Raw genomic sequence first — 21708 nt, 5'->3', positions numbered from 1 at the left:
TTTAACGTCAATGGCCATTCTAAGCTGAATGTGCCTGCTCTCGTCAGATCGCAGAAGTTACACAGCTTAAGGCCTCGCTAGTACCAGTGTGGGAGACTGTCTGGGAATCCGTGGTGCGGTTGACTTTCTATTATGTCGTTTAGATTTTGTTTCACAATAGATTAAATAGGACTATGGATTAAAGCATTTAATGTCAATGGCCATTCTAAGCTGAATGTGCCTGCTCTCGTCAGATTGCAGAAATTACACAGCTTAAGGCCTCGCTAGTACCAGTGTGGGAGACTGTCTGGGAATCCGTGGTGCGGTTGACTTTTTATTATGTCGTTTAGATTTTGTTTCACAATAGATTAAATAGGACTATGGATTAAAGCATTTAACGTCAATGGCCATTCTAAGCTGAATGTGCCTGCTCTCGTCCGAACGCAGAAGATACACAGCTTAAGGCCTCGCTAGTACCAGTGTGGGAGACTGTCTGGGAATCCGTGGTGCGGTTGACTTTTTATTATGTCGTTTAGATTTTTTTTCACAATAGATTAAATAGGACTATGGATTAAAGCATTTAACGTCAATGGCCATTCTAAGCTGAATGTGCCTGCTCTCGTCAGAACGCAGAAGTTACACAGCTTAAGGCCTCGCTAGTACCAGTTTGGGAGACTGTCTGGGAATCCGTGGTGCGGTTGAATTTTTATTATGTCGTTTAGATTTTGTTTCACAATCGATTAAAAAGGACTATGGATTAAAGCATTTAATGTCAATGGCCATTCTAAGCTGAATGTCCCTGCTCTCGTCAGATCGCAGAAGTTACACAGCTTAAGGCCTCGCTAGTACCAGTGTGGGAGACTGGCTGGGAATCCGTGGTGAGGTTGACTTTTTATTATGTTGTTTAGATTTTTTTTCACAATAGATTAAATAGGACTATGGATTAAGGATTTTAACGTCAATGGCCATTCTAAGCTGAATGTGCATGCTCCCGTCAGATCGCAGAAGTTACACAGCTTAAGGCCTCGCTAGTACCAGTGTGGGAGACTGTCTGGGAAGCCGTGGTGCGGTTGACTTTTTATTATGTCGTTTAGATTTTATTTCACAATAGATTAAATAGGACTATGGATTAAAGCATTTAACGTCAATGGCCATTCTAAGCTGAATGTGCCTGCTCTCGTCAGAACGCAGAAGTTACACAGCTTAAGGCCTCGCTAGTACCAGTTTGGGAGACTGTCTGGGAATCCGTGGTGCGGTTGAATTTTTATTATGTCGTTTAGATTTTGTTTCACAATCGATTAAAAAGGACTATGGATTAAAGCATTTAATGTCAATGGCCATTCTAAGCTGAATGTCCCTGCTCTCGTCAGATCGCAGAAGTTACACAGCTTAAGGCCTCGCTAGTACCAGTGTGGGAGACTGGCTGGGAATCCGTGGTGAGGTTGACTTTTTATTATGTTGTTTAGATTTTTTTTCACAATAGATTAAATAGGACTATGGATTAAGGATTTTAACGTCAATGGCCATTCTAAGCTGAATGTGCCTGCTGTCGTCAGATCACAGAAGTTACACAGCTTAAGGCCTCGCTAGTACCAGTGTGGGAGACTGTCTGGGAATCCGTGGTGCGGTTGACTTTTTATTATGTCGTTTAGATTTTGTTTCACAATCGATTAAAAAGGACTATGGATTAAAGCATTTAACATCAATGGCCATTCTAAGCTGAATGTGCCTGCTCTCGTCAGAGCGCAGAAGTTACACAGCTTAAGGCCTCGCTGGTACCAGTGTGGGAGACTGTCTGGGAATCCGTGGTGTGGTTGAATTTTTATTATGTCGTTTAGATTTTGTTTCACAATCGATTAAAAAGGACTATGGATTAAAGCATTTAATGTCAATGGCCATTCTAAGCTGAATGTCCCTGCTCTCGTCAGATCGCAGAAGTTACACAGCTTAAGGCCTCGCTAGTACCAGTGTGGGAGACTGTCTGGGAAGCCGTGGTGCGGTTGACTTTTTATTATGTCGTTTAGATTTTGTTTCACAATCGATTAAAAAGGACTATGGATTAAAGCATTTAATGTCAATGGCCATTCTAAGCTGAATGTGCTTGCTCTCGTCAGATCGCAGAAGTTACACAGCTTAACGCCTCGCTAGTACCAGTGTGGGAGACTGTCTGTGAATCCGTGGTGCGGTTGACTTTTTATTATGTCGTTTAGATTTTGTTTCACAATCGATTAAAAAGGACTATGGATTAAAGCATTTAACGTCAATGGCCGTTCTAAGCTGCATGTGCCTGCTCTCGTCAGATCGCAGAAGTTACACAGCTTAAGGCCTCGCTAGTACCAGTGTGGGAGACTGTCTGGGAATCCGTGGTGGTGTTGAAATTTTATTATGTCGTTTAGATTTTGTTTCACAATCGATTAAAAAGGACTATGGATTAAAGCATTTAATGTCAATGGCCATTCTAAGCTGAATGTCCCTGCTCTCGTCAGATCGCAGAAGTTACACAGCTTAAGGCCTCGCTAGTACCAGTGTGGGAGACTGTCTGGGAATCCGTGGTGCGGTTGACTTTTTATTATGTCGTTTAGATTTTGTTTCACAATCGATTAAAAAGGACTATGGATTAAAACATTTAATGTCAATGGCCATTCTAAGCTGAATGTGCCTGCTCTCGTCAGATCGCAGAAGTTACACAGCTTAAGGCCTCGCTAGTACCAGTGTGGGAGACTGTCTGGGAATCCGTGGTGCGGTTGACTTTTTATTATGTCGTTTAGATTTTGTTTCACAATAGATTAAATAGGACTATGGATTAAAGCATTTAACGTCAATGGCCATTCTAAGCTGAATGTGCCTGCTCTCGTCAAAACGCAGAAGTTACACAGCTTAAGGCCTCGCTAGTACCAGTGTGGGAGACTGTCTGGGAATCCGTGGTGCGGTTGACTTTTTATTATGTCGTTTAGATTTTGTTTCACAATAGATTAAATAGGACTATGGATTAAAGCATTTAACGTCAATGGCCATTCTAAGCTGAATGTGCCTGCTCTCGTCAGATCGCAGAAGTTACACAGCTTAAGGCCTCGCTAGTACCAGTGTGGGAGACTGTCTGGGAATCCGTGGTGCGGTTGAATTTTTATTATGTCTTTTAGATTTTGTTTCACAATCGATAAAAAAGGACTATGGATTAAAGCATTTAATGTCAATGGCCATTCTAAGCTGAATGTCCCTGCTCTCGTCAGATCGCAGAAGTTACACAGCTTAAGGCGTCGCTAGTACCAGTGTGGGAGACTGTCTGGGAATCCATGGTGCGGTTGACTTTTTATTATGTTGTTTAGATTTTGTTTCACAATAGATTAAATAGGACTATGGATTAAGGCTTTTAATGTCAATGGCCATTCTAAGCTGAATATGCCTGCTCTCGTCAGATCGCAGAAGTTACACAGCTTAAGGCCTTGCTAGTACCAGTGTGGGAGACTGTCTGGGAATCCTTGGTGCGGTTGACTTTTTATTATGTCGTTTAGATTTTGTTTCACAATCGATTAAAAAGGACTATGGATTAAAGCATTTAATGTAAATGGCTATTCTAAGCTGAATGTGTCTGCTCTCGTCAGATCGCAGAAGTTACACAGCTTAAGACCTCGCTAGTACCAGTGTGGGAGACTGTCTGGGAATCCGTGGTGTGGTTGACTTTTTATTATGTTGTTTAGATTTTGTTTCACAATAGATTAAATAGGACTATGGATTAAGGCTTTTAATGTCAATGGCCATTCTAAGCTGAACGTGCCTGCTCTTGTCAGATCGCAGAAGTTACAAAGCTTAAGGCCTCGCTAGTACCAGTGTGGGAGACTGTCTGTGAATCCGTGGTGCGGTTGACTTTTTATTATGTCGTTTAGATTTTGTTTCACAATCGATTAAAAAGGACTATGGATTAAAGCATTTAATGTCAATGGCCATTCTAAGCTGAATGTGCCTGCTCTCGTTAGATCGCAGAAGTTACACAGCTTAACGCCTCGCTAGTACCAGTGTGGGAGACTGTCTGGGTATCCGTGGTGCGGTTGACTTTTTATTATGTCGTTTAGATTTTGTTTCACAATAGATTAAATAGGACTATGGATTAAAGCATTTAACGTCAATGGCCATTCTAAGCTGAATGTGCCTGCTCTCGTCAGATCGCAGAAGTTACACAGCTTAAGGCCTCGCTAGTACCAGTGTGGGAGACTGTTTGGGAATCCGTGGTGCGGTTGAATTTTTATTATGTCGTTTAGATTTTGTTTCACAATCGATAAAAAAGGACTATGGATTAAAGCATTTAATGTCAATGGCCATTCTAAGCTGAATGTCCCTGCTCTCGTCAGATCGCAGAAGTTACACAGCTTAAGGCCTCGCTAGTACCAGTGTGGGAGACTGTCTGGGAATCCGTGGTGCGGTTGACTTTTTATTATGTTGTTTAGATTTTGTTTGACAATAGATTAAATAGGACTATGGATTAAGGCTTTTAATGTCAATGGCCATTCTAAGCTGAATGTGCCTGCTCTCGTTAGATCGCAGAAGTTACACAGCTTAACGCCTCGCTAGTACCAGTGTGGGAGACTGTCTGGGAATGCGTGGAGCGGTTGAATTTTTATTATGTCGTTTAGATTTTGTTTCACAATCGATTAAAAAGGACTATGGATTAAAGCATTTAATGTAAATGGCCATTCTAAGCTGAATGTGTCTGCTCTCGTCAGATCGCAGAAGTTACACAGCTTAAGACCTCACTAGTACCAGTGTGGGAGACTGTCTGGGAATCCGTGGTGTGGTTGACTTTTTATTATGTTGTTTAGATTTTGTTTCACAATAGATTAAATAGGACTATGGATTAAGGCTTTTAATGTCAATGGCCATTCTAAGCTGAACGTGCCTGCTCTTGTCAGATCGCAGAAGTTACACAGCTTAAGGCCTCGCTAGTACCAGTGTGGGAGACTGTCTGGGAATCCGTGGTGCGGTTGACTTTTTATTATGTCGTTTAGATTTTGTTTCACAATAGATTAAATAGGACTATGGATTAAAGCATTTAACGTCAATGGCCATTCTAAGCTGAATGTGCCTGCTCTCGTCAGATCGCAGAAGTTACACAGCTTAAGGCCTCGCTAGTACCAGTGTGGGAGACTGTTTGGGAATCCGTGGTGCGGTTGAATTTTTATTATGTCGTTTAGATTTTGTTTCACAATCGATAAAAAAGGACTATGGATTAAAGCATTTAATGTCAATGGCCATTCTAAGCTGAATGTCCCTGCTCTCGTCAGATCGCAGAAGTTACACAGCTTAAGGCCTCGCTAGTACCAGTGTGGGAGACTGTCTGGGAATCCGTGGTGCGGTTGACTTTTTATTATGTTGTTTAGATTTTGTTTGACAATAGATTAAATAGGACTATGGATTAAGGCTTTTAATGTCAATGGCCATTCTAACCTGAATGTGCCTGCTCTCGTTAGATCGCATAAGTTACACAGCTTAAGGCCTCGCTAGTACCAGTGTGGGAGACTGTCTGGGAATCCGTGGTGCGGTTGACTTTTTATTATGTCGTTTAGATTTTGTTTCACAATAGATTAAATAGGACTATGGATTAAAACATTTAACGTCAATGGCCATTCTAAGCTGAATGTGCCTGCTCTCGTCAGATTGCAGAAGTTACACAGCTTAAGGCCTCGCTAGTACCAGTGTGGGAGACTGTCTGGGAATCCGTGGTGCGGTTAACTTTTTATTATGTCGTTTAGATTTTGTTTCACAATCGATTCAAAAGGACTATGGATTAAAGCATTTAATGTCAATGGCCATTCTAAGCTGAATGTGCCTGCTCTCGTCAGATCGCAGAAGTTACACAGCTTAAGGCCTCGCTAGTACCAGTGTGGGAGACTGTCTGGGAATCCGTGGTGCGGTTGACTTTTTATTATGTCGTTTAGATTTTGTTTCACAATAGATTAAATAGGACTATGGATTAAAGCATTTAACGTCAATGGCCATTCTAAGCTGAATGTGCCTGCTCTCATCAGAACGCAGAAGTTACATAGCTTAAGGCCTCGCTAGTACCAGTGTGGGAGACTGTCTGGGAATCCGTGGTGCGGTTGACTTTTTATTATGTCGTTTAGATTTTGTTTCACAATAGATTAAATAGGACTATGGATTAAAGCATTTAAAGTCAATGGCCATTCTAAGATGAATGTGCCTCCTCTCGTCAGAACGCAGAAGTTACACAGCTTAAGGCCTCGCTAGTACCAGTGTGGGAGACTGTCTGGGAATCCGTGGTGCGGTTGAATTTTTATTATGTCGTTTAGATTTTGTTTCACAATCGATTAAAAAGGACTATGGATTAAAGCATTTACTGTCAATGGCCATTCTAAGCTGAATGTCCCTGCTCTCGTCAGATCGCAGAAGTTACACAGCTTAAGGCCTCGCTAGTACCAGTGTGGGAGACTGTCTGGGAATCCGTGGTGCGGTTTACTTTTTATTATGTTGTTTAGATTTTGTTTCACAATAGATTAAATAGGACTATGGATTAAGGCTTTTAATGTCAATGGCCATTCTAAGCTGAATGTGCCTGCTCTCGTCAGATCGCAGAAGTTACACAGCTTAAGGCCTCGCTAGTACCAGTGTGGGAGACTGTCTGGGAATCCGTGGTGCGGTTGACTTTTTATTATGTCGTTTAGATTGTGTTTCACAATAGATTAAATAGGACTATGGATTAAAGCATTTAACGTCAATGGCCATTCTAAGCTGAATGTGCCTGTTCTCGTCAGATCGCAGAAGTTACACAGCTTAAGGCCTCGCTAGTACCAGTGTAGGAGACTGTCTGGGAATCCGTGGTGTGGTTGAATTTTTATTATGTCGTTTAGATTTTGTTTCACAATCGATTAAAAAGGACTATGGATTAAAGCATTTAATGTCAATGGCCATTCTAAGCTGAATGTCCCTGCTCTCGTCAGATTGCAGAAGTTACACAGCTTAAGGCCTCGCTTGTACCAGTGTGGGAGACTGTTTGGGAATCCGTTTTGCGGTTGACTTTTTATTATGTCGTTTAGATTTTGTTTCACAATCGATTAAAAAGGACTATGGATTAAAGCATTTAATGTCAATGGCCATTCTAAGCTGAATGTGCCTGCTCTCGTCAGATCGCAAAAGTTACACAGCTTAAGGCCTCGCTTGTACCAGTGTGGGAGACTGTCTGGGAATCCGTGGTACGGTTGCCTTTTTATTATGTCGTTTAGATTTTGTTTCACAATCGCTTAAAAAGGACTATGGATTAAAGCATTTAATGTCAATGGCCATTCTAAGCTGAATGTGCCTGCTCTCGTCAGATCGCAGAAGTTACACAGCTTAAGGCCTCGCTAGTACCAGTGTGGGAGACTGTCTGGGAATCCGTGGTGCGGTTGCATTTTTATTATGTCGTTTAGATTTTGTTTCACAATCGATTAAATAGGACTATGGATTAAGGCTTTTGATGTCAATGGCCATTCTAAGCTGAATGTGCCTGCTCTCGTCAGATCGCAGAAGTTACACAGCTTAAGGCCTCGCTAGTACCAGTGTGGGAGACTGTCTGGGAATCCGTGGTGCGGTTGACTTTTTATTATGTCGTTTAGATTTTGTTTCACAATCGATTAAAAAGGACTATGGATTAAAGCATTTAATGTCAATGGCCATTCTAAGCTGAATGTGCCTGCTCTCGTTAGATCGCAGAAGTTACACAGCTTAACGCCTCGCTAGTACCAGTGTGGGTGACTGTCTGGGAATCCGTGGTACGGTTGACTTTTTATTATGTCGTTTAGATTTTGTTTCACAATAGATTAAATAGGACTATGGATTAAAGCATTTAATGTCAATGGCCATTCTAAGCTGAATGTGCCTGCTCTCGTCAGATCGCAGAACTTACACAGCTTAAGGCCTCGCTAGTACCAGTGTGGGAGACTGTCTGGGAATCCGTGGTGCGGTTGACTTTTTTTTATGTTGTTTAGATTTTGTTTCACAATAGATTAAATAGGACTATGGATTAAGGCTTTTAATGTCAATGGCCATTCTAAGCTGAATGTGCCTGCTCTCGTCAGATCGCAGAAGTTACACAGCTTAAGGCCTCGCTAGTACCAGTGTGGGAGACTGTCTGGGAATCCGTGGTGCGGTTGACTTTTTATTATGTCGTTTAGATTTTGTTTCACAATAGATTAAATAGGACTATGGATTAAAGCATTTAACGTCAATGGCCATTCTAAGCTGAATGTGCCTGCTCTCGTCCGAACGCAGAAGATACACAGCTTAAGTCCTCGCTAGTACCAGTGTGGGAGACTGTCTGGGAATCCGTGGTGCGGTTGGCTTTTTATGATGTCGTTTAGATTTTGTTTCACAATAGATTAAATAGGACTATGGATTAAAGCATTTAACGTCAATGGCCATTCTAAGCTGAATGTGCCTGCTCTCGTCAGATCGCAGAAGTTACACAGCTTAAGGCCTCGCTAGTACCAGTGTGGGAGACTGTCTGGGAATCCGTGGTGCGGTTGACTTTCTATTATGTCGTTTAGATTTTGTTTCACAATAGATTAAATAGGACTATGGATTAAAGCATTTAATGTCAATGGCCATTCTAAGCTGAATGTGCCTGCTCTCGTCAGATTGCAGAAATTACACAGCTTAAGGCCTCGCTAGTACCAGTGTGGGAGACTGTCTGGGAATCCGTGGTGCGGTTGACTTTTTATTATGTCGTTTAGATTTTGTTTCACAATAGATTAAATAGGACTATGGATTAAAGCATTTAACGTCAATGGCCATTCTAAGCTGAATGTGCCTGCTCTCGTCCGAACGCAGAAGATACACAGCTTAAGGCCTCGCTAGTACCAGTGTGGGAGACTGTCTGGGAATCCGTGGTGCGGTTGACTTTTTATTATGTCGTTTAGATTTTTTTTCACAATAGATTAAATAGGACTATGGATTAAAGCATTTAACGTCAATGGCCATTCTAAGCTGAATGTGCCTGCTCTCGTCAGAACGCAGAAGTTACACAGCTTAAGGCCTCGCTAGTACCAGTTTGGGAGACTGTCTGGGAATCCGTGGTGCGGTTGAATTTTTATTATGTCGTTTAGATTTTGTTTCACAATCGATTAAAAAGGACTATGGATTAAAGCATTTAATGTCAATGGCCATTCTAAGCTGAATGTCCCTGCTCTCGTCAGATCGCAGAAGTTACACAGCTTAAGGCCTCGCTAGTACCAGTGTGGGAGACTGGCTGGGAATCCGTGGTGAGGTTGACTTTTTATTATGTTGTTTAGATTTTTTTTCACAATAGATTAAATAGGACTATGGATTAAGGATTTTAACGTCAATGGCCATTCTAAGCTGAATGTGCATGCTCCCGTCAGATCGCAGAAGTTACACAGCTTAAGGCCTCGCTAGTACCAGTGTGGGAGACTGTCTGGGAAGCCGTGGTGCGGTTGACTTTTTATTATGTCGTTTAGATTTTATTTCACAATAGATTAAATAGGACTATGGATTAAAGCATTTAACGTCAATGGCCATTCTAAGCTGAATGTGCCTGCTCTCGTCAGAACGCAGAAGTTACACAGCTTAAGGCCTCGCTAGTACCAGTTTGGGAGACTGTCTGGGAATCCGTGGTGCGGTTGAATTTTTATTATGTCGTTTAGATTTTGTTTCACAATCGATTAAAAAGGACTATGGATTAAAGCATTTAATGTCAATGGCCATTCTAAGCTGAATGTCCCTGCTCTCGTCAGATCGCAGAAGTTACACAGCTTAAGGCCTCGCTAGTACCAGTGTGGGAGACTGGCTGGGAATCCGTGGTGAGGTTGACTTTTTATTATGTTGTTTAGATTTTTTTTCACAATAGATTAAATAGGACTATGGATTAAGGATTTTAACGTCAATGGCCATTCTAAGCTGAATGTGCCTGCTGTCGTCAGATCACAGAAGTTACACAGCTTAAGGCCTCGCTAGTACCAGTGTGGGAGACTGTCTGGGAATCCGTGGTGCGGTTGACTTTTTATTATGTCGTTTAGATTTTGTTTCACAATCGATTAAAAAGGACTATGGATTAAAGCATTTAACATCAATGGCCATTCTAAGCTGAATGTGCCTGCTCTCGTCAGAGCGCAGAAGTTACACAGCTTAAGGCCTCGCTGGTACCAGTGTGGGAGACTGTCTGGGAATCCGTGGTGTGGTTGAATTTTTATTATGTCGTTTAGATTTTGTTTCACAATCGATTAAAAAGGACTATGGATTAAAGCATTTAATGTCAATGGCCATTCTAAGCTGAATGTCCCTGCTCTCGTCAGATCGCAGAAGTTACACAGCTTAAGGCCTCGCTAGTACCAGTGTGGGAGACTGTCTGGGAAGCCGTGGTGCGGTTGACTTTTTATTATGTCGTTTAGATTTTGTTTCACAATCGATTAAAAAGGACTATGGATTAAAGCATTTAATGTCAATGGCCATTCTAAGCTGAATGTGCTTGCTCTCGTCAGATCGCAGAAGTTACACAGCTTAACGCCTCGCTAGTACCAGTGTGGGAGACTGTCTGTGAATCCGTGGTGCGGTTGACTTTTTATTATGTCGTTTAGATTTTGTTTCACAATCGATTAAAAAGGACTATGGATTAAAGCATTTAACGTCAATGGCCGTTCTAAGCTGCATGTGCCTGCTCTCGTCAGATCGCAGAAGTTACACAGCTTAAGGCCTCGCTAGTACCAGTGTGGGAGACTGTCTGGGAATCCGTGGTGGTGTTGAAATTTTATTATGTCGTTTAGATTTTGTTTCACAATCGATTAAAAAGGACTATGGATTAAAGCATTTAATGTCAATGGCCATTCTAAGCTGAATGTCCCTGCTCTCGTCAGATCGCAGAAGTTACACAGCTTAAGGCCTCGCTAGTACCAGTGTGGGAGACTGTCTGGGAATCCGTGGTGCGGTTGACTTTTTATTATGTCGTTTAGATTTTGTTTCACAATCGATTAAAAAGGACTATGGATTAAAACATTTAATGTCAATGGCCATTCTAAGCTGAATGTGCCTGCTCTCGTCAGATCGCAGAAGTTACACAGCTTAAGGCCTCGCTAGTACCAGTGTGGGAGACTGTCTGGGAATCCGTGGTGCGGTTGACTTTTTATTATGTCGTTTAGATTTTGTTTCACAATAGATTAAATAGGACTATGGATTAAAGCATTTAACGTCAATGGCCATTCTAAGCTGAATGTGCCTGCTCTCGTCAAAACGCAGAAGTTACACAGCTTAAGGCCTCGCTAGTACCAGTGTGGGAGACTGTCTGGGAATCCGTGGTGCGGTTGACTTTTTATTATGTCGTTTAGATTTTGTTTCACAATAGATTAAATAGGACTATGGATTAAAGCATTTAACGTCAATGGCCATTCTAAGCTGAATGTGCCTGCTCTCGTCAGATCGCAGAAGTTACACAGCTTAAGGCCTCGCTAGTACCAGTGTGGGAGACTGTCTGGGAATCCGTGGTGCGGTTGAATTTTTATTATGTCTTTTAGATTTTGTTTCACAATCGATAAAAAAGGACTATGGATTAAAGCATTTAATGTCAATGGCCATTCTAAGCTGAATGTCCCTGCTCTCGTCAGATCGCAGAAGTTACACAGCTTAAGGCGTCGCTAGTACCAGTGTGGGAGACTGTCTGGGAATCCATGGTGCGGTTGACTTTTTATTATGTTGTTTAGATTTTGTTTCACAATAGATTAAATAGGACTATGGATTAAGGCTTTTAATGTCAATGGCCATTCTAAGCTGAATATGCCTGCTCTCGTCAGATCGCAGAAGTTACACAGCTTAAGGCCTTGCTAGTACCAGTGTGGGAGACTGTCTGGGAATCCTTGGTGCGGTTGACTTTTTATTATGTCGTTTAGATTTTGTTTCACAATCGATTAAAAAGGACTATGGATTAAAGCATTTAATGTAAATGGCTATTCTAAGCTGAATGTGTCTGCTCTCGTCAGATCGCAGAAGTTACACAGCTTAAGACCTCGCTAGTACCAGTGTGGGAGACTGTCTGGGAATCCGTGGTGTGGTTGACTTTTTATTATGTTGTTTAGATTTTGTTTCACAATAGATTAAATAGGACTATGGATTAAGGCTTTTAATGTCAATGGCCATTCTAAGCTGAACGTGCCTGCTCTTGTCAGATCGCAGAAGTTACAAAGCTTAAGGCCTCGCTAGTACCAGTGTGGGAGACTGTCTGTGAATCCGTGGTGCGGTTGACTTTTTATTATGTCGTTTAGATTTTGTTTCACAATCGATTAAAAAGGACTATGGATTAAAGCATTTAATGTCAATGGCCATTCTAAGCTGAATGTGCCTGCTCTCGTTAGATCGCAGAAGTTACACAGCTTAACGCCTCGCTAGTACCAGTGTGGGAGACTGTCTGGGTATCCGTGGTGCGGTTGACTTTTTATTATGTCGTTTAGATTTTGTTTCACAATAGATTAAATAGGACTATGGATTAAAGCATTTAACGTCAATGGCCATTCTAAGCTGAATGTGCCTGCTCTCGTCAGATCGCAGAAGTTACACAGCTTAAGGCCTCGCTAGTACCAGTGTGGGAGACTGTTTGGGAATCCGTGGTGCGGTTGAATTTTTATTATGTCGTTTAGATTTTGTTTCACAATCGATAAAAAAGGACTATGGATTAAAGCATTTAATGTCAATGGCCATTCTAAGCTGAATGTCCCTGCTCTCGTCAGATCGCAGAAGTTACACAGCTTAAGGCCTCGCTAGTACCAGTGTGGGAGACTGTCTGGGAATCCGTGGTGCGGTTGACTTTTTATTATGTTGTTTAGATTTTGTTTGACAATAGATTAAATAGGACTATGGATTAAGGCTTTTAATGTCAATGGCCATTCTAAGCTGAATGTGCCTGCTCTCGTTAGATCGCAGAAGTTACACAGCTTAACGCCTCGCTAGTACCAGTGTGGGAGACTGTCTGGGAATGCGTGGAGCGGTTGAATTTTTATTATGTCGTTTAGATTTTGTTTCACAATCGATTAAAAAGGACTATGGATTAAAGCATTTAATGTAAATGGCCATTCTAAGCTGAATGTGTCTGCTCTCGTCAGATCGCAGAAGTTACACAGCTTAAGACCTCACTAGTACCAGTGTGGGAGACTGTCTGGGAATCCGTGGTGTGGTTGACTTTTTATTATGTTGTTTAGATTTTGTTTCACAATAGATTAAATAGGACTATGGATTAAGGCTTTTAATGTCAATGGCCATTCTAAGCTGAACGTGCCTGCTCTTGTCAGATCGCAGAAGTTACACAGCTTAAGGCCTCGCTAGTACCAGTGTGGGAGACTGTCTGGGAATCCGTGGTGCGGTTGACTTTTTATTATGTCGTTTAGATTTTGTTTCACAATAGATTAAATAGGACTATGGATTAAAGCATTTAACGTCAATGGCCATTCTAAGCTGAATGTGCCTGCTCTCGTCAGATCGCAGAAGTTACACAGCTTAAGGCCTCGCTAGTACCAGTGTGGGAGACTGTTTGGGAATCCGTGGTGCGGTTGAATTTTTATTATGTCGTTTAGATTTTGTTTCACAATCGATAAAAAAGGACTATGGATTAAAGCATTTAATGTCAATGGCCATTCTAAGCTGAATGTCCCTGCTCTCGTCAGATCGCAGAAGTTACACAGCTTAAGGCCTCGCTAGTACCAGTGTGGGAGACTGTCTGGGAATCCGTGGTGCGGTTGACTTTTTATTATGTTGTTTAGATTTTGTTTGACAATAGATTAAATAGGACTATGGATTAAGGCTTTTAATGTCAATGGCCATTCTAACCTGAATGTGCCTGCTCTCGTTAGATCGCATAAGTTACACAGCTTAAGGCCTCGCTAGTACCAGTGTGGGAGACTGTCTGGGAATCCGTGGTGCGGTTGACTTTTTATTATGTCGTTTAGATTTTGTTTCACAATAGATTAAATAGGACTATGGATTAAAACATTTAACGTCAATGGCCATTCTAAGCTGAATGTGCCTGCTCTCGTCAGATTGCAGAAGTTACACAGCTTAAGGCCTCGCTAGTACCAGTGTGGGAGACTGTCTGGGAATCCGTGGTGCGGTTGAATTTTTATTATGTCTTTTAGATTTTGTTTCACAATCGATAAAAAAGGACTATGGATTAAAGCATTTAATGTCAATGGCCATTCTAAGCTGAATGTCCCTGCTCTCGTCAGATCGCAGAAGTTACACAGCTTAAGGCGTCGCTAGTACCAGTGTGGGAGACTGTCTGGGAATCCATGGTGCGGTTGACTTTTTATTATGTTGTTTAGATTTTGTTTCACAATAGATTAAATAGGACTATGGATTAAGGCTTTTAATGTCAATGGCCATTCTAAGCTGAATATGCCTGCTCTCGTCAGATTGCAGAAGTTACACAGCTTAAGGCCTTGCTAGTACCAGTGTGGGAGACTGTCTGGGAATCCTTGGTGCGGTTGACTTTTTATTATGTCGTTTAGATTTTGTTTCACAATCGATAAAAAAGGACTATGGATTAAAGCATTTAATGTCAATGGCCATTCTAAGCTGAATGTCCCTGCTCTCGTCAGATCGCAGAAGTTACACAGCTTAAGGCCTCGCTAGTACCAGTGTGGGAGACTGTCTGGGAATCCGTGGTGCGGTTGACTTTTTATTATGTTGTTTAGATTTTGTTTGACAATAGATTAAATAGGACTATGGATTAAGGCTTTTAATGTCAATGGCCATTCTAAGCTGAATGTGCCTGCTCTCGTTAGATCGCAGAAGTTACACAGCTTAACGCCTCGCTAGTACCAGTGTGGGAGACTGTCTGGGAATGCGTGGAGCGGTTGAATTTTTATTATGTCGTTTAGATTTTGTTTCACAATCGATTAAAAAGGACTATGGATTAAAGCATTTAATGTAAATGGCCATTCTAAGCTGAATGTGTCTGCTCTCGTCAGATCGCAGAAGTTACACAGCTTAAGACCTCGCTAGTACCAGTGTGGGAGACTGTCTGGGAATCCGTGGTGTGGTTGACTTTTTATTATGTTGTTTAGATTTTGTTTCACAATAGATTAAATAGGACTATGGATTAAGGCTTTTAATGTCAATGGCCATTCTAAGCTGAACGTGCCTGCTCTTGTCAGATCGCAGAAGTTACACAGCTTAAGGCCTCGCTAGTACCAGTGTGGGAGACTGTCTGTGAATCCGTGGTACGGTTGACTTTTTATTATGTCGTTTAGATTTTGTTTCACAATCGATTAAAAAGGACTATGGATTAAAGCATTTAATGTCAATGGCCATTCTAAGCTGAATGTGCCTGCTCTCGTTAGATCGCAGAAGTTACACAGCTTAACGCCTCGCTAGTACCAGTGTGGGAGACTGTCTGGGTATCCGTGGTGCGGTTGACTTTTTTTATTATGTCGTTTAGATTTTGTTTCACAATAGATTAAATAGGACTATGGATTAAAGCATTTAACGTCAATGGCCATTCTAAGCTGAATGTGCCTGCTCTCGTCAGATCGCAGAAGTTACACAGCTTAAGGCCTCGCTAGTACCAGTGTGGGAGACTGTTTGGGAATCCGTGGTGCGGTTGAATCTTTATTATGTCGTTTAGATTTTGTTTCACAATCGATAAAAAAGGACTATGGATTAAAGCATTTAATGTCAATGGCCATTCTAAGCTGAATGTCCCTGCTCTCGTCAGATCGCAGAAGTTACACAGCTTAAGGCCTCGCTAGTACCAGTGTGGGAGACTGTCTGGGAATCCGTGGTGCGGTTGACTTTTTATTATGTTGTTTAGATTTTGTTTGACAATAGATTAAATAGGACTATGGATTAAGGCTTTTAATGTCAATGGCCATTCTAAGCTGAATGTGCCTGCTCTCGTTAGATCGCAGAAGTTACACAGCTTAACGCCTCGCTAGTACCAGTGTGGGAGACTGTCTGGGAATGCGTGGAGCGGTTGAATTTTTATTATGTCGTTTAGATTTTGTTTCACAATCGATTAAAAAGGACTATGGATTAAAGCATTTAATGTCAATGGCCATTCTAAGCTGAATGTCCCTGCTCTCGTCAGATCGCAGAAGTTACACAGCTTAAGGCCTCGCTAGTACCAGTGTGGGAGACTGTCTGGGAATCCGTGGTGCGGTTGACCTTTTATTATGTCGTTTAGATTTTCTTTCACAATCGATTAAAAAGGACTATGGATTAAAGCATTTAATGTCAATGGCCATTCTGAGCTGAATGTGCCTGCTCTCGTCAGATCGCAGAAGTTACACAGCTCAAGGCCTCGCTAGTACCAGTGTGGGAGACTGTCTGGGAATCCGTGGTGCAGTTGACGTTTTATTATGTCGTTTAGATTTTGTTTCACAATAGATTAAATATGACTATGGATTAAAGCATTTAACGTCAATGGCCATTCTAAGCTGAATGTGCCTGCTCTCGTCAGATCGCAGAAGTTACACAGCTTAAGGCCTCACTAGTACCAGTGTGGGAGACTGTCTGGGAATCCGTGGTGCGGTTGACTTTTTATTATGTCGTTTAGATTTTGTTTCACAATCGATTAAAAAGGACTATGGATTAAAACATTTAATGTCAATGGCCATTCTAAGCTGAATGTGCCTGCTCTCGTTAGATCGCAGAAGTTACACAGCTTAACGCCTCGCTGGTACCAGTGTGGGAGACTGTCTGGGAATCCGTGGTGCAGTTGACGTTTTATTATGTCGTTTAGATTTTGTTTCACAATAGATTAAATATGACTATGGATTAAAGCATTTAACGTCAATGGCCATTCTAAGCTGAATGTGCCTGCTCTCGTCAGATCGCAGAAGTTACACAGCTTAAGGCCTCGCTAGTACCAGTGTGGGAGACTGTCTGGGAATCCGTGGTGCGGTTGAATTTTTATTATGTCGTTTAGATTTTGTTTCACAATCGATTAAAAAGGACTATGGATTAAAGCATTTAATGTCAATGGCCAGTCTAAGCTGAATGTGCCTGCTCTCGTCAGATCGCAGAAGTTACATAGCTTAAGCCCTCGCTAGTACCAGTGTGGGAGACTGTCTGGGAATCCGTGGTGCGGTTGACTTTTTATTATGTCGTTTAGATTTTGTTTCACAATCGATTAAAAAGGACTATGGATTAAAGCATTTAATGTCAATGGCCATTCTAAGCTGAATGTGCTTGCTCTCGTTAGATCGCAGAAGTTACACAGTTTAACGCCTCGCTAGCACCAGTGTGGGAGACTGGCTGGGAATCCGTGGTGCGGTTGACTTTTTATTTTGTCGTTTAGATTTTGTTTCACAATAGATTAAATAGGACTATGGATTAAAGCATTTAATGTCAATGGCCATTCTAAGCTGAATGTGCCTGCTCTCGTCAGATCGCAGAAGTTACACTGCTTAAGGCCTCGCTAGTACCAGTGTGGGAGACTGTCTGGGAATCCGTGGTGCGGTTGAATTTTTATTATGTCGTTTAGATTTTGTTTCACAATCGATTAAAAAGGACTATGGATTAAAGCATTTAATGTCAATGGCCAGTCTAAGCTGAATGTGCCTGCTCTCGTCAGATCGCAGAAGTTACACAGCTTAAGGCCTCGCTAGTACCAGTGTGGGAGACTGTCTGGGAATCCGTGGTGCGGTTGACTTTTTATTATGTCGTTTAGATTTTGTTTCACAATAGATTAAATAGGACTATGGATTAAAGCATTTAACGTCAATGGCCATTCTAAGCTGAATGTGCCTGCTCTCGTCAGAACGCAGAAGTTACACAGCTTAAGGCCTCGCTAGTACCAGTTTGGGAAACTGTCTGGGAATCCGTGGTGCGGTTGAATTTTTATTATGTCGTTTAGATTTTGTTTCACAATCGATTAAAAAGGACTATGGATTAAAGCATTTAATGTCAATGGCCATTCTAAGCTGAATGTCCCTTCTCTCGTCAGATCGCAGAAGTTACACAGCTTAAGGCCTCGCTAGTACCAGTGTGGGAGACTGGCTGGGAATCCGTGGTGCGGTTGACTTTTTATAATGTTGTTTAGATTTTTTTTCACAATAGATTAAATAGGACTATGGATTAAGGATTTTAATGTCAATGGCCATTCTAAGCTGAATGTGCCTGCTGTCGTCAGGTCACAGAAGTTACACAGCTTAAGGCCTCGCTAGTACCAGTGTGGGAGACTGTCTGGGAATCCGTGGTGCGGTTGACTTTTTATTATGTCTTTTAGATTTTGATTCACAATCGATTAAAAAGGACTATGGATTAAAGCATTTAATGTCAAAAGCCATTCTAAGCTGAATGTGCCTGCTCTCGTTAGATCGCAGAAGTTACACAGCTTAACGCCTCGCTGGTACCAGTGTGGGAGACTGTCTGGGAATCCGTGGTGCTGTTGAATTTTTATTATGTCGTTTAGATTTTGTTTCACAATAGATTAAATATGACTATGGATTAAAGCACTTAACGTCAATGGCCAGTCTAAGCTGAATGTGCCTGCTCTCGTCAGATCGCAGAAGTTACACAGCTTAAGGCCTCGCTAGTACCAGTGTGGGAGACTGTCTGGGAATCCGTGGTGCGGTTGACCTTTTATTATGTCGTTTAGATTTTGTTTCACAGTAGATTAAATAGGACTATGGATTAAAGCATTTAACGTCAATGGCCATTCTAAACTGAATGTGCCTGCTCTCGTCAGAACGCAGAAGTTACACAGCTTAAGCCCTCGCTAGTACCAGTTTGGGAGACTGTCTGGGAATCCGTGGTGCGGTTGAATTTTTATTATGTCGTTTAGATTTTGTTTCACAATCGATTAAAAAGGACTATGGATTAAAGCATTTAATGTCAATGGCCATTCTAAGCTGAATGTCCCTGCTCTCGTCAGATCGCAGAAGTTACACAGCTTAAGGCCTCGCTAGTACCAGTGTGGGAGACTGGCTGGGAATCCGTGGTGCGGTTGACTTTTTATAATGTTGTTTAGATTTTTTTTCACAATAGATTAAATAGGACTATGGATTAAGGATTTTAATGTCAATGGCCATTCTAAGCTGAATGTGCCTGCTGTCGTCAGATCACAGAAGTTACACAGCTTAAGGCCTCGCTAGTACCAGTGTGGGAGACTGTCTGGGAATCCGTGGTGCGGTTGACTTTTTATTATGTCGTTTAGATTTTGTTTCACAATCGATTAAAAAGGACTATGGATTAAAGCATTTAATGACAATGGCCATTCTAAGCTGAATGTGCCTGCTCTCGTCAGATCGCGGAAGTTACACAGCTTAAGGCCTCGCTAGTACCAGTGTGGGAGACTGTCTGGGAATCCGTGGTGCGATTGAATTTTTATTATGTCGTTTAGATTTTGTTTCACAATCGATTAAAAAGGACTATGGATTAAAGCATTTAATGTCAATGGCCATTCTAAGCTGAATGTACCTGCTCTCGTCAGATTGCAGAAGTTACACAGCTTAAGGCCTCGCTAGTACCAGTGTGGGGGACTGTCTGGGAATCCGTGGTGCGGTTGAATTTTTATTATGTCGTTTAGATTTTGTTTCACAATCGATTAAAAAGGACTATGGATTAAAGCATTTAACGTCAATGGCCATTCTAAGCTGAATGTGCCTGCTCTCGTCAGATCGCAGAAGTTACACAGCTTAAGGCCTCGCTAGTACCAGTGTGGGAGACTGTCTGGGAATCCATGGTGCGGTTGAATTTTTATTATGTCGTTTAGATTTTGTTTCACAATAGATTAAATATGACTATGGATTAAAGCATTTAACGTCAATGGCCATTCTAAGCTGAATGTGCCTGCTCTCGTCAGATCGCAGAAGTTACACAGCTTAAGGCCTCGCTAGTACCAGTGTGGGAGACTGTCTGGGAATCCGTGGTGCGGTTGAATTTTTATTATGTCGTTTAGATTTTGTTTCACAATCGATTAAAAAGGACTATGGATTAAAGCATTTAATGTCAATGGCCAGTCTAAGCTGAATGTGCCTGCTCTCGTCAGATCGCAGAAGTTACACAGCTTAAGGCCTCGCTAGTACCAGTGTGGGAGACTGTCTGGGAATCCGTGGTGCGGTTGAATTTTTATTATGTCGTTTAGATTTTGTTTCACAATAGATTAAATATGACTATGGATTAAAGCATTTAACGTCAATGGCCATTCTAAGCTGAATGTGCCTGCTCTCGTCAGATCGCAGAAGTTACACAGCTTAAGGCCTCGCTAGTACCAGTGTGGGAGACTGTCTGGGAATCCGTGGTGCGGTTGAATTTTTATTATGTCGTTTAGATTTTGTTTCACAATCGATTAAAAAGGACTATGGATTAAAGCATTTAATGTCAATGGCCAGTCTAAGCTGAATGTGCCTGCTCTCGTCAGATCGCAGAAGTTACACAGCTTAAGGCCTCGCTAGTACCAGTGTGGGAGACTGTCTGGGAATCCGTGGTGCAGTTGACTTTTTATTATGTCGTTTAGATTTTGTTTCACAATAGATTAAATAGGACTATGGATTAAAGCATTTAACGTCAATGGCCATTCTAAGCTGAATGTTCCTGCTCTCGTCAGAACGCAGAAGTTACACAGCTTAAGGCCTCGCTAGTACCAGTTTGGGAGACTGTCTGGGAATCCGTGGTGCGGTTGAATTTTTATTATGTCGTTTAGATTTTGTTTCACAATCGATTAAAAAGGACTATGTATTAAAGCATTTAATGTCAATGGCCATTCTAAGCTGAATGTCCCTGCTCTCGTCAGATCGCAGAAGTTACACAGCTTAAGGCCTCGCTAGTACCAGTGTGGGAGACTGGCTGGGAATCCGTGGTGCGGTTGACTTTTTATAATGTTGTTTAGATTTTTTTTCACAATAGATTAAATAGGACTATGGATTAAGGATTTTAATGTCAATGGCCATTCTAAGCTGAATGTGCCTGCTGTCGTCAGATCACAGAAGTTACACAGCTTAAGGCCTCGCTAGTACCAGTGTGGGAGACTGTCTGGGAATCCGTGGTGCGGTTGACTTTTTATTATGTCGTTTAGATTTTGTTTCACAATAGATTAAATAGGACTATGGATTAAAGCATTTAACGTCAATGGCCATTCTAAGCTGAATGTGCCTGCTCTCGTCAGAACGCAGAAGTTACACAGCTTAAGGCCTCGCTAGTACCAGTGTGGGGGACTGTCTGGGAATCCGTGGTGCGGTTGAATTTTTATTATGTCGTTTAGATTTTGTTTCACAATCGATTAAAAAGGACTATGGATTAAAGCATTTAATGTCAATGGCCATTCTAAGCTGAATGTCCCTGCTCTCGTCAGATCGCAGAAGTTACACGGCTTAAGGCCTCGCTAGTACCAGTGTGGGAGACTGTCTGGGAATCCCTGGTGCGGTTGACTTTTTATTATGTTGTTTAGATTTTGTTTCACAATCGATTAAAAAGGACTATGGATTAAAGCATTTAATGTCAATGGCCATTCTAAGCTGAATGTGCCTGCTCTCGTCAGATCGCAGAAGTTACCCAGCTTAAGGCCTCGCTAGTACCAGTGTGGGAGACTGTCTGGGAATCCGTGGTGCGGTTGACGTTTTATTATGTTGTTTAGATTTTGTTTCACAATAGATTAAATAGGACTATGGATTAAGGCTTTTAATGTCAATGGCCATTCTAAGCTGAATGTGCTTGCTCTCGTCAGATCGCAGAAGTTACACAGCTTAAGGCCTCGCTAGTACCAGTGTGGGAGACTGTCTGGGAATCCGTGGTGCGGTTGACTTTTTA

The 21708-nt window shown here is 41.8% G+C and overlaps 96 pseudogenes; all 96 read left to right on the top strand.

Annotated features, from left to right (window-relative positions):
* Nucleotides 1–6: 6 nt before the first annotated feature.
* LOC142678258 (5S ribosomal RNA) lies at nt 7–125 on the top strand (annotated as a pseudogene).
* Nucleotides 126–192: 67 nt separating this feature from the next.
* On the top strand, nt 193–311 carry LOC142677897 (5S ribosomal RNA; annotated as a pseudogene).
* A 67-nt stretch (nt 312–378) lies between these two features.
* On the top strand, nt 379–497 carry LOC142679979 (5S ribosomal RNA; annotated as a pseudogene).
* A 67-nt stretch (nt 498–564) lies between these two features.
* Nucleotides 565–683, top strand: LOC142677919 (5S ribosomal RNA; annotated as a pseudogene).
* A 67-nt stretch (nt 684–750) lies between these two features.
* LOC142678760 (5S ribosomal RNA) lies at nt 751–869 on the top strand (annotated as a pseudogene).
* A 67-nt stretch (nt 870–936) lies between these two features.
* Nucleotides 937–1055, top strand: LOC142677712 (5S ribosomal RNA; annotated as a pseudogene).
* A 67-nt stretch (nt 1056–1122) lies between these two features.
* LOC142677918 (5S ribosomal RNA) lies at nt 1123–1241 on the top strand (annotated as a pseudogene).
* Nucleotides 1242–1308: 67 nt separating this feature from the next.
* Nucleotides 1309–1427, top strand: LOC142678759 (5S ribosomal RNA; annotated as a pseudogene).
* A 67-nt stretch (nt 1428–1494) lies between these two features.
* Nucleotides 1495–1613, top strand: LOC142679317 (5S ribosomal RNA; annotated as a pseudogene).
* A 67-nt stretch (nt 1614–1680) lies between these two features.
* LOC142679152 (5S ribosomal RNA) lies at nt 1681–1799 on the top strand (annotated as a pseudogene).
* Nucleotides 1800–1866: 67 nt separating this feature from the next.
* Nucleotides 1867–1985, top strand: LOC142679832 (5S ribosomal RNA; annotated as a pseudogene).
* Nucleotides 1986–2238: 253 nt separating this feature from the next.
* On the top strand, nt 2239–2357 carry LOC142679102 (5S ribosomal RNA; annotated as a pseudogene).
* A 67-nt stretch (nt 2358–2424) lies between these two features.
* Nucleotides 2425–2543, top strand: LOC142679943 (5S ribosomal RNA; annotated as a pseudogene).
* Nucleotides 2544–2610: 67 nt separating this feature from the next.
* On the top strand, nt 2611–2729 carry LOC142679349 (5S ribosomal RNA; annotated as a pseudogene).
* A 67-nt stretch (nt 2730–2796) lies between these two features.
* Nucleotides 2797–2915, top strand: LOC142678081 (5S ribosomal RNA; annotated as a pseudogene).
* A 67-nt stretch (nt 2916–2982) lies between these two features.
* Nucleotides 2983–3101, top strand: LOC142678018 (5S ribosomal RNA; annotated as a pseudogene).
* Nucleotides 3102–3168: 67 nt separating this feature from the next.
* Nucleotides 3169–3287, top strand: LOC142679194 (5S ribosomal RNA; annotated as a pseudogene).
* Nucleotides 3288–3354: 67 nt separating this feature from the next.
* LOC142677838 (5S ribosomal RNA) lies at nt 3355–3473 on the top strand (annotated as a pseudogene).
* Nucleotides 3474–4098: 625 nt separating this feature from the next.
* On the top strand, nt 4099–4217 carry LOC142678241 (5S ribosomal RNA; annotated as a pseudogene).
* Nucleotides 4218–4284: 67 nt separating this feature from the next.
* LOC142679942 (5S ribosomal RNA) lies at nt 4285–4403 on the top strand (annotated as a pseudogene).
* A 439-nt stretch (nt 4404–4842) lies between these two features.
* Nucleotides 4843–4961, top strand: LOC142678223 (5S ribosomal RNA; annotated as a pseudogene).
* A 67-nt stretch (nt 4962–5028) lies between these two features.
* On the top strand, nt 5029–5147 carry LOC142678240 (5S ribosomal RNA; annotated as a pseudogene).
* Nucleotides 5148–5214: 67 nt separating this feature from the next.
* Nucleotides 5215–5333, top strand: LOC142679940 (5S ribosomal RNA; annotated as a pseudogene).
* Nucleotides 5334–5400: 67 nt separating this feature from the next.
* LOC142679135 (5S ribosomal RNA) lies at nt 5401–5519 on the top strand (annotated as a pseudogene).
* Nucleotides 5520–5586: 67 nt separating this feature from the next.
* LOC142678729 (5S ribosomal RNA) lies at nt 5587–5705 on the top strand (annotated as a pseudogene).
* A 67-nt stretch (nt 5706–5772) lies between these two features.
* On the top strand, nt 5773–5891 carry LOC142679348 (5S ribosomal RNA; annotated as a pseudogene).
* Nucleotides 5892–5958: 67 nt separating this feature from the next.
* Nucleotides 5959–6077, top strand: LOC142679778 (5S ribosomal RNA; annotated as a pseudogene).
* A 253-nt stretch (nt 6078–6330) lies between these two features.
* Nucleotides 6331–6449, top strand: LOC142678242 (5S ribosomal RNA; annotated as a pseudogene).
* A 67-nt stretch (nt 6450–6516) lies between these two features.
* Nucleotides 6517–6635, top strand: LOC142679347 (5S ribosomal RNA; annotated as a pseudogene).
* Nucleotides 6636–6702: 67 nt separating this feature from the next.
* On the top strand, nt 6703–6821 carry LOC142678596 (5S ribosomal RNA; annotated as a pseudogene).
* A 253-nt stretch (nt 6822–7074) lies between these two features.
* On the top strand, nt 7075–7193 carry LOC142679240 (5S ribosomal RNA; annotated as a pseudogene).
* A 67-nt stretch (nt 7194–7260) lies between these two features.
* LOC142678559 (5S ribosomal RNA) lies at nt 7261–7379 on the top strand (annotated as a pseudogene).
* Nucleotides 7380–7446: 67 nt separating this feature from the next.
* On the top strand, nt 7447–7565 carry LOC142678245 (5S ribosomal RNA; annotated as a pseudogene).
* Nucleotides 7566–7632: 67 nt separating this feature from the next.
* Nucleotides 7633–7751, top strand: LOC142679025 (5S ribosomal RNA; annotated as a pseudogene).
* Nucleotides 7752–7818: 67 nt separating this feature from the next.
* Nucleotides 7819–7937, top strand: LOC142677924 (5S ribosomal RNA; annotated as a pseudogene).
* A 67-nt stretch (nt 7938–8004) lies between these two features.
* Nucleotides 8005–8123, top strand: LOC142679346 (5S ribosomal RNA; annotated as a pseudogene).
* A 67-nt stretch (nt 8124–8190) lies between these two features.
* Nucleotides 8191–8309, top strand: LOC142678615 (5S ribosomal RNA; annotated as a pseudogene).
* A 67-nt stretch (nt 8310–8376) lies between these two features.
* Nucleotides 8377–8495, top strand: LOC142679345 (5S ribosomal RNA; annotated as a pseudogene).
* A 67-nt stretch (nt 8496–8562) lies between these two features.
* Nucleotides 8563–8681, top strand: LOC142677896 (5S ribosomal RNA; annotated as a pseudogene).
* A 67-nt stretch (nt 8682–8748) lies between these two features.
* Nucleotides 8749–8867, top strand: LOC142679978 (5S ribosomal RNA; annotated as a pseudogene).
* A 67-nt stretch (nt 8868–8934) lies between these two features.
* On the top strand, nt 8935–9053 carry LOC142677917 (5S ribosomal RNA; annotated as a pseudogene).
* A 67-nt stretch (nt 9054–9120) lies between these two features.
* Nucleotides 9121–9239, top strand: LOC142678758 (5S ribosomal RNA; annotated as a pseudogene).
* Nucleotides 9240–9306: 67 nt separating this feature from the next.
* LOC142677711 (5S ribosomal RNA) lies at nt 9307–9425 on the top strand (annotated as a pseudogene).
* Nucleotides 9426–9492: 67 nt separating this feature from the next.
* On the top strand, nt 9493–9611 carry LOC142677916 (5S ribosomal RNA; annotated as a pseudogene).
* A 67-nt stretch (nt 9612–9678) lies between these two features.
* On the top strand, nt 9679–9797 carry LOC142678757 (5S ribosomal RNA; annotated as a pseudogene).
* Nucleotides 9798–9864: 67 nt separating this feature from the next.
* Nucleotides 9865–9983, top strand: LOC142679315 (5S ribosomal RNA; annotated as a pseudogene).
* Nucleotides 9984–10050: 67 nt separating this feature from the next.
* LOC142679151 (5S ribosomal RNA) lies at nt 10051–10169 on the top strand (annotated as a pseudogene).
* A 67-nt stretch (nt 10170–10236) lies between these two features.
* LOC142679830 (5S ribosomal RNA) lies at nt 10237–10355 on the top strand (annotated as a pseudogene).
* Nucleotides 10356–10608: 253 nt separating this feature from the next.
* On the top strand, nt 10609–10727 carry LOC142679101 (5S ribosomal RNA; annotated as a pseudogene).
* Nucleotides 10728–10794: 67 nt separating this feature from the next.
* Nucleotides 10795–10913, top strand: LOC142679939 (5S ribosomal RNA; annotated as a pseudogene).
* Nucleotides 10914–10980: 67 nt separating this feature from the next.
* Nucleotides 10981–11099, top strand: LOC142679344 (5S ribosomal RNA; annotated as a pseudogene).
* A 67-nt stretch (nt 11100–11166) lies between these two features.
* Nucleotides 11167–11285, top strand: LOC142678080 (5S ribosomal RNA; annotated as a pseudogene).
* A 67-nt stretch (nt 11286–11352) lies between these two features.
* Nucleotides 11353–11471, top strand: LOC142678017 (5S ribosomal RNA; annotated as a pseudogene).
* Nucleotides 11472–11538: 67 nt separating this feature from the next.
* LOC142679192 (5S ribosomal RNA) lies at nt 11539–11657 on the top strand (annotated as a pseudogene).
* A 67-nt stretch (nt 11658–11724) lies between these two features.
* On the top strand, nt 11725–11843 carry LOC142677837 (5S ribosomal RNA; annotated as a pseudogene).
* Nucleotides 11844–12468: 625 nt separating this feature from the next.
* Nucleotides 12469–12587, top strand: LOC142678239 (5S ribosomal RNA; annotated as a pseudogene).
* A 67-nt stretch (nt 12588–12654) lies between these two features.
* On the top strand, nt 12655–12773 carry LOC142679937 (5S ribosomal RNA; annotated as a pseudogene).
* A 439-nt stretch (nt 12774–13212) lies between these two features.
* Nucleotides 13213–13331, top strand: LOC142678220 (5S ribosomal RNA; annotated as a pseudogene).
* A 67-nt stretch (nt 13332–13398) lies between these two features.
* Nucleotides 13399–13517, top strand: LOC142678234 (5S ribosomal RNA; annotated as a pseudogene).
* A 67-nt stretch (nt 13518–13584) lies between these two features.
* LOC142679936 (5S ribosomal RNA) lies at nt 13585–13703 on the top strand (annotated as a pseudogene).
* Nucleotides 13704–13770: 67 nt separating this feature from the next.
* Nucleotides 13771–13889, top strand: LOC142679134 (5S ribosomal RNA; annotated as a pseudogene).
* Nucleotides 13890–13956: 67 nt separating this feature from the next.
* On the top strand, nt 13957–14075 carry LOC142678737 (5S ribosomal RNA; annotated as a pseudogene).
* Nucleotides 14076–14142: 67 nt separating this feature from the next.
* Nucleotides 14143–14261, top strand: LOC142679191 (5S ribosomal RNA; annotated as a pseudogene).
* A 67-nt stretch (nt 14262–14328) lies between these two features.
* LOC142678652 (5S ribosomal RNA) lies at nt 14329–14447 on the top strand (annotated as a pseudogene).
* Nucleotides 14448–14514: 67 nt separating this feature from the next.
* LOC142679935 (5S ribosomal RNA) lies at nt 14515–14633 on the top strand (annotated as a pseudogene).
* Nucleotides 14634–14886: 253 nt separating this feature from the next.
* On the top strand, nt 14887–15005 carry LOC142679305 (5S ribosomal RNA; annotated as a pseudogene).
* Nucleotides 15006–15072: 67 nt separating this feature from the next.
* On the top strand, nt 15073–15191 carry LOC142679210 (5S ribosomal RNA; annotated as a pseudogene).
* Nucleotides 15192–15446: 255 nt separating this feature from the next.
* Nucleotides 15447–15565, top strand: LOC142678238 (5S ribosomal RNA; annotated as a pseudogene).
* A 67-nt stretch (nt 15566–15632) lies between these two features.
* Nucleotides 15633–15751, top strand: LOC142679934 (5S ribosomal RNA; annotated as a pseudogene).
* Nucleotides 15752–16004: 253 nt separating this feature from the next.
* LOC142679808 (5S ribosomal RNA) lies at nt 16005–16123 on the top strand (annotated as a pseudogene).
* A 67-nt stretch (nt 16124–16190) lies between these two features.
* LOC142677814 (5S ribosomal RNA) lies at nt 16191–16309 on the top strand (annotated as a pseudogene).
* Nucleotides 16310–16376: 67 nt separating this feature from the next.
* LOC142679823 (5S ribosomal RNA) lies at nt 16377–16495 on the top strand (annotated as a pseudogene).
* A 253-nt stretch (nt 16496–16748) lies between these two features.
* Nucleotides 16749–16867, top strand: LOC142678016 (5S ribosomal RNA; annotated as a pseudogene).
* A 67-nt stretch (nt 16868–16934) lies between these two features.
* On the top strand, nt 16935–17053 carry LOC142679233 (5S ribosomal RNA; annotated as a pseudogene).
* Nucleotides 17054–17306: 253 nt separating this feature from the next.
* On the top strand, nt 17307–17425 carry LOC142678678 (5S ribosomal RNA; annotated as a pseudogene).
* Nucleotides 17426–17492: 67 nt separating this feature from the next.
* On the top strand, nt 17493–17611 carry LOC142677910 (5S ribosomal RNA; annotated as a pseudogene).
* Nucleotides 17612–17678: 67 nt separating this feature from the next.
* On the top strand, nt 17679–17797 carry LOC142678409 (5S ribosomal RNA; annotated as a pseudogene).
* A 67-nt stretch (nt 17798–17864) lies between these two features.
* LOC142679043 (5S ribosomal RNA) lies at nt 17865–17983 on the top strand (annotated as a pseudogene).
* Nucleotides 17984–18422: 439 nt separating this feature from the next.
* Nucleotides 18423–18541, top strand: LOC142677784 (5S ribosomal RNA; annotated as a pseudogene).
* Nucleotides 18542–18608: 67 nt separating this feature from the next.
* LOC142679323 (5S ribosomal RNA) lies at nt 18609–18727 on the top strand (annotated as a pseudogene).
* A 67-nt stretch (nt 18728–18794) lies between these two features.
* Nucleotides 18795–18913, top strand: LOC142677791 (5S ribosomal RNA; annotated as a pseudogene).
* Nucleotides 18914–18980: 67 nt separating this feature from the next.
* Nucleotides 18981–19099, top strand: LOC142679314 (5S ribosomal RNA; annotated as a pseudogene).
* Nucleotides 19100–19166: 67 nt separating this feature from the next.
* LOC142678914 (5S ribosomal RNA) lies at nt 19167–19285 on the top strand (annotated as a pseudogene).
* A 67-nt stretch (nt 19286–19352) lies between these two features.
* On the top strand, nt 19353–19471 carry LOC142678503 (5S ribosomal RNA; annotated as a pseudogene).
* Nucleotides 19472–19538: 67 nt separating this feature from the next.
* On the top strand, nt 19539–19657 carry LOC142678852 (5S ribosomal RNA; annotated as a pseudogene).
* A 67-nt stretch (nt 19658–19724) lies between these two features.
* LOC142678015 (5S ribosomal RNA) lies at nt 19725–19843 on the top strand (annotated as a pseudogene).
* A 67-nt stretch (nt 19844–19910) lies between these two features.
* On the top strand, nt 19911–20029 carry LOC142678713 (5S ribosomal RNA; annotated as a pseudogene).
* Nucleotides 20030–20096: 67 nt separating this feature from the next.
* On the top strand, nt 20097–20215 carry LOC142678014 (5S ribosomal RNA; annotated as a pseudogene).
* Nucleotides 20216–20282: 67 nt separating this feature from the next.
* Nucleotides 20283–20401, top strand: LOC142677955 (5S ribosomal RNA; annotated as a pseudogene).
* A 67-nt stretch (nt 20402–20468) lies between these two features.
* Nucleotides 20469–20587, top strand: LOC142677952 (5S ribosomal RNA; annotated as a pseudogene).
* Nucleotides 20588–20654: 67 nt separating this feature from the next.
* On the top strand, nt 20655–20773 carry LOC142677790 (5S ribosomal RNA; annotated as a pseudogene).
* Nucleotides 20774–20840: 67 nt separating this feature from the next.
* On the top strand, nt 20841–20959 carry LOC142679313 (5S ribosomal RNA; annotated as a pseudogene).
* A 67-nt stretch (nt 20960–21026) lies between these two features.
* LOC142677810 (5S ribosomal RNA) lies at nt 21027–21145 on the top strand (annotated as a pseudogene).
* Nucleotides 21146–21212: 67 nt separating this feature from the next.
* On the top strand, nt 21213–21331 carry LOC142678702 (5S ribosomal RNA; annotated as a pseudogene).
* Nucleotides 21332–21398: 67 nt separating this feature from the next.
* LOC142677892 (5S ribosomal RNA) lies at nt 21399–21517 on the top strand (annotated as a pseudogene).
* Nucleotides 21518–21584: 67 nt separating this feature from the next.
* LOC142677707 (5S ribosomal RNA) lies at nt 21585–21703 on the top strand (annotated as a pseudogene).
* The last annotated feature ends 5 nt before the right edge of the window (nt 21704–21708 follow it).

This window comes from Rhinoderma darwinii, assembly GCF_050947455.1.
Source record: "Rhinoderma darwinii isolate aRhiDar2 chromosome 2 unlocalized genomic scaffold, aRhiDar2.hap1 SUPER_2_unloc_55, whole genome shotgun sequence".
NCBI classification, from domain to species: Eukaryota; Metazoa; Chordata; class Amphibia; order Anura; family Rhinodermatidae; genus Rhinoderma; species Rhinoderma darwinii.
Note: the sequence above shows the minus strand (reverse complement) of the source record. Positions and strands in the feature narration are given on the sequence as shown.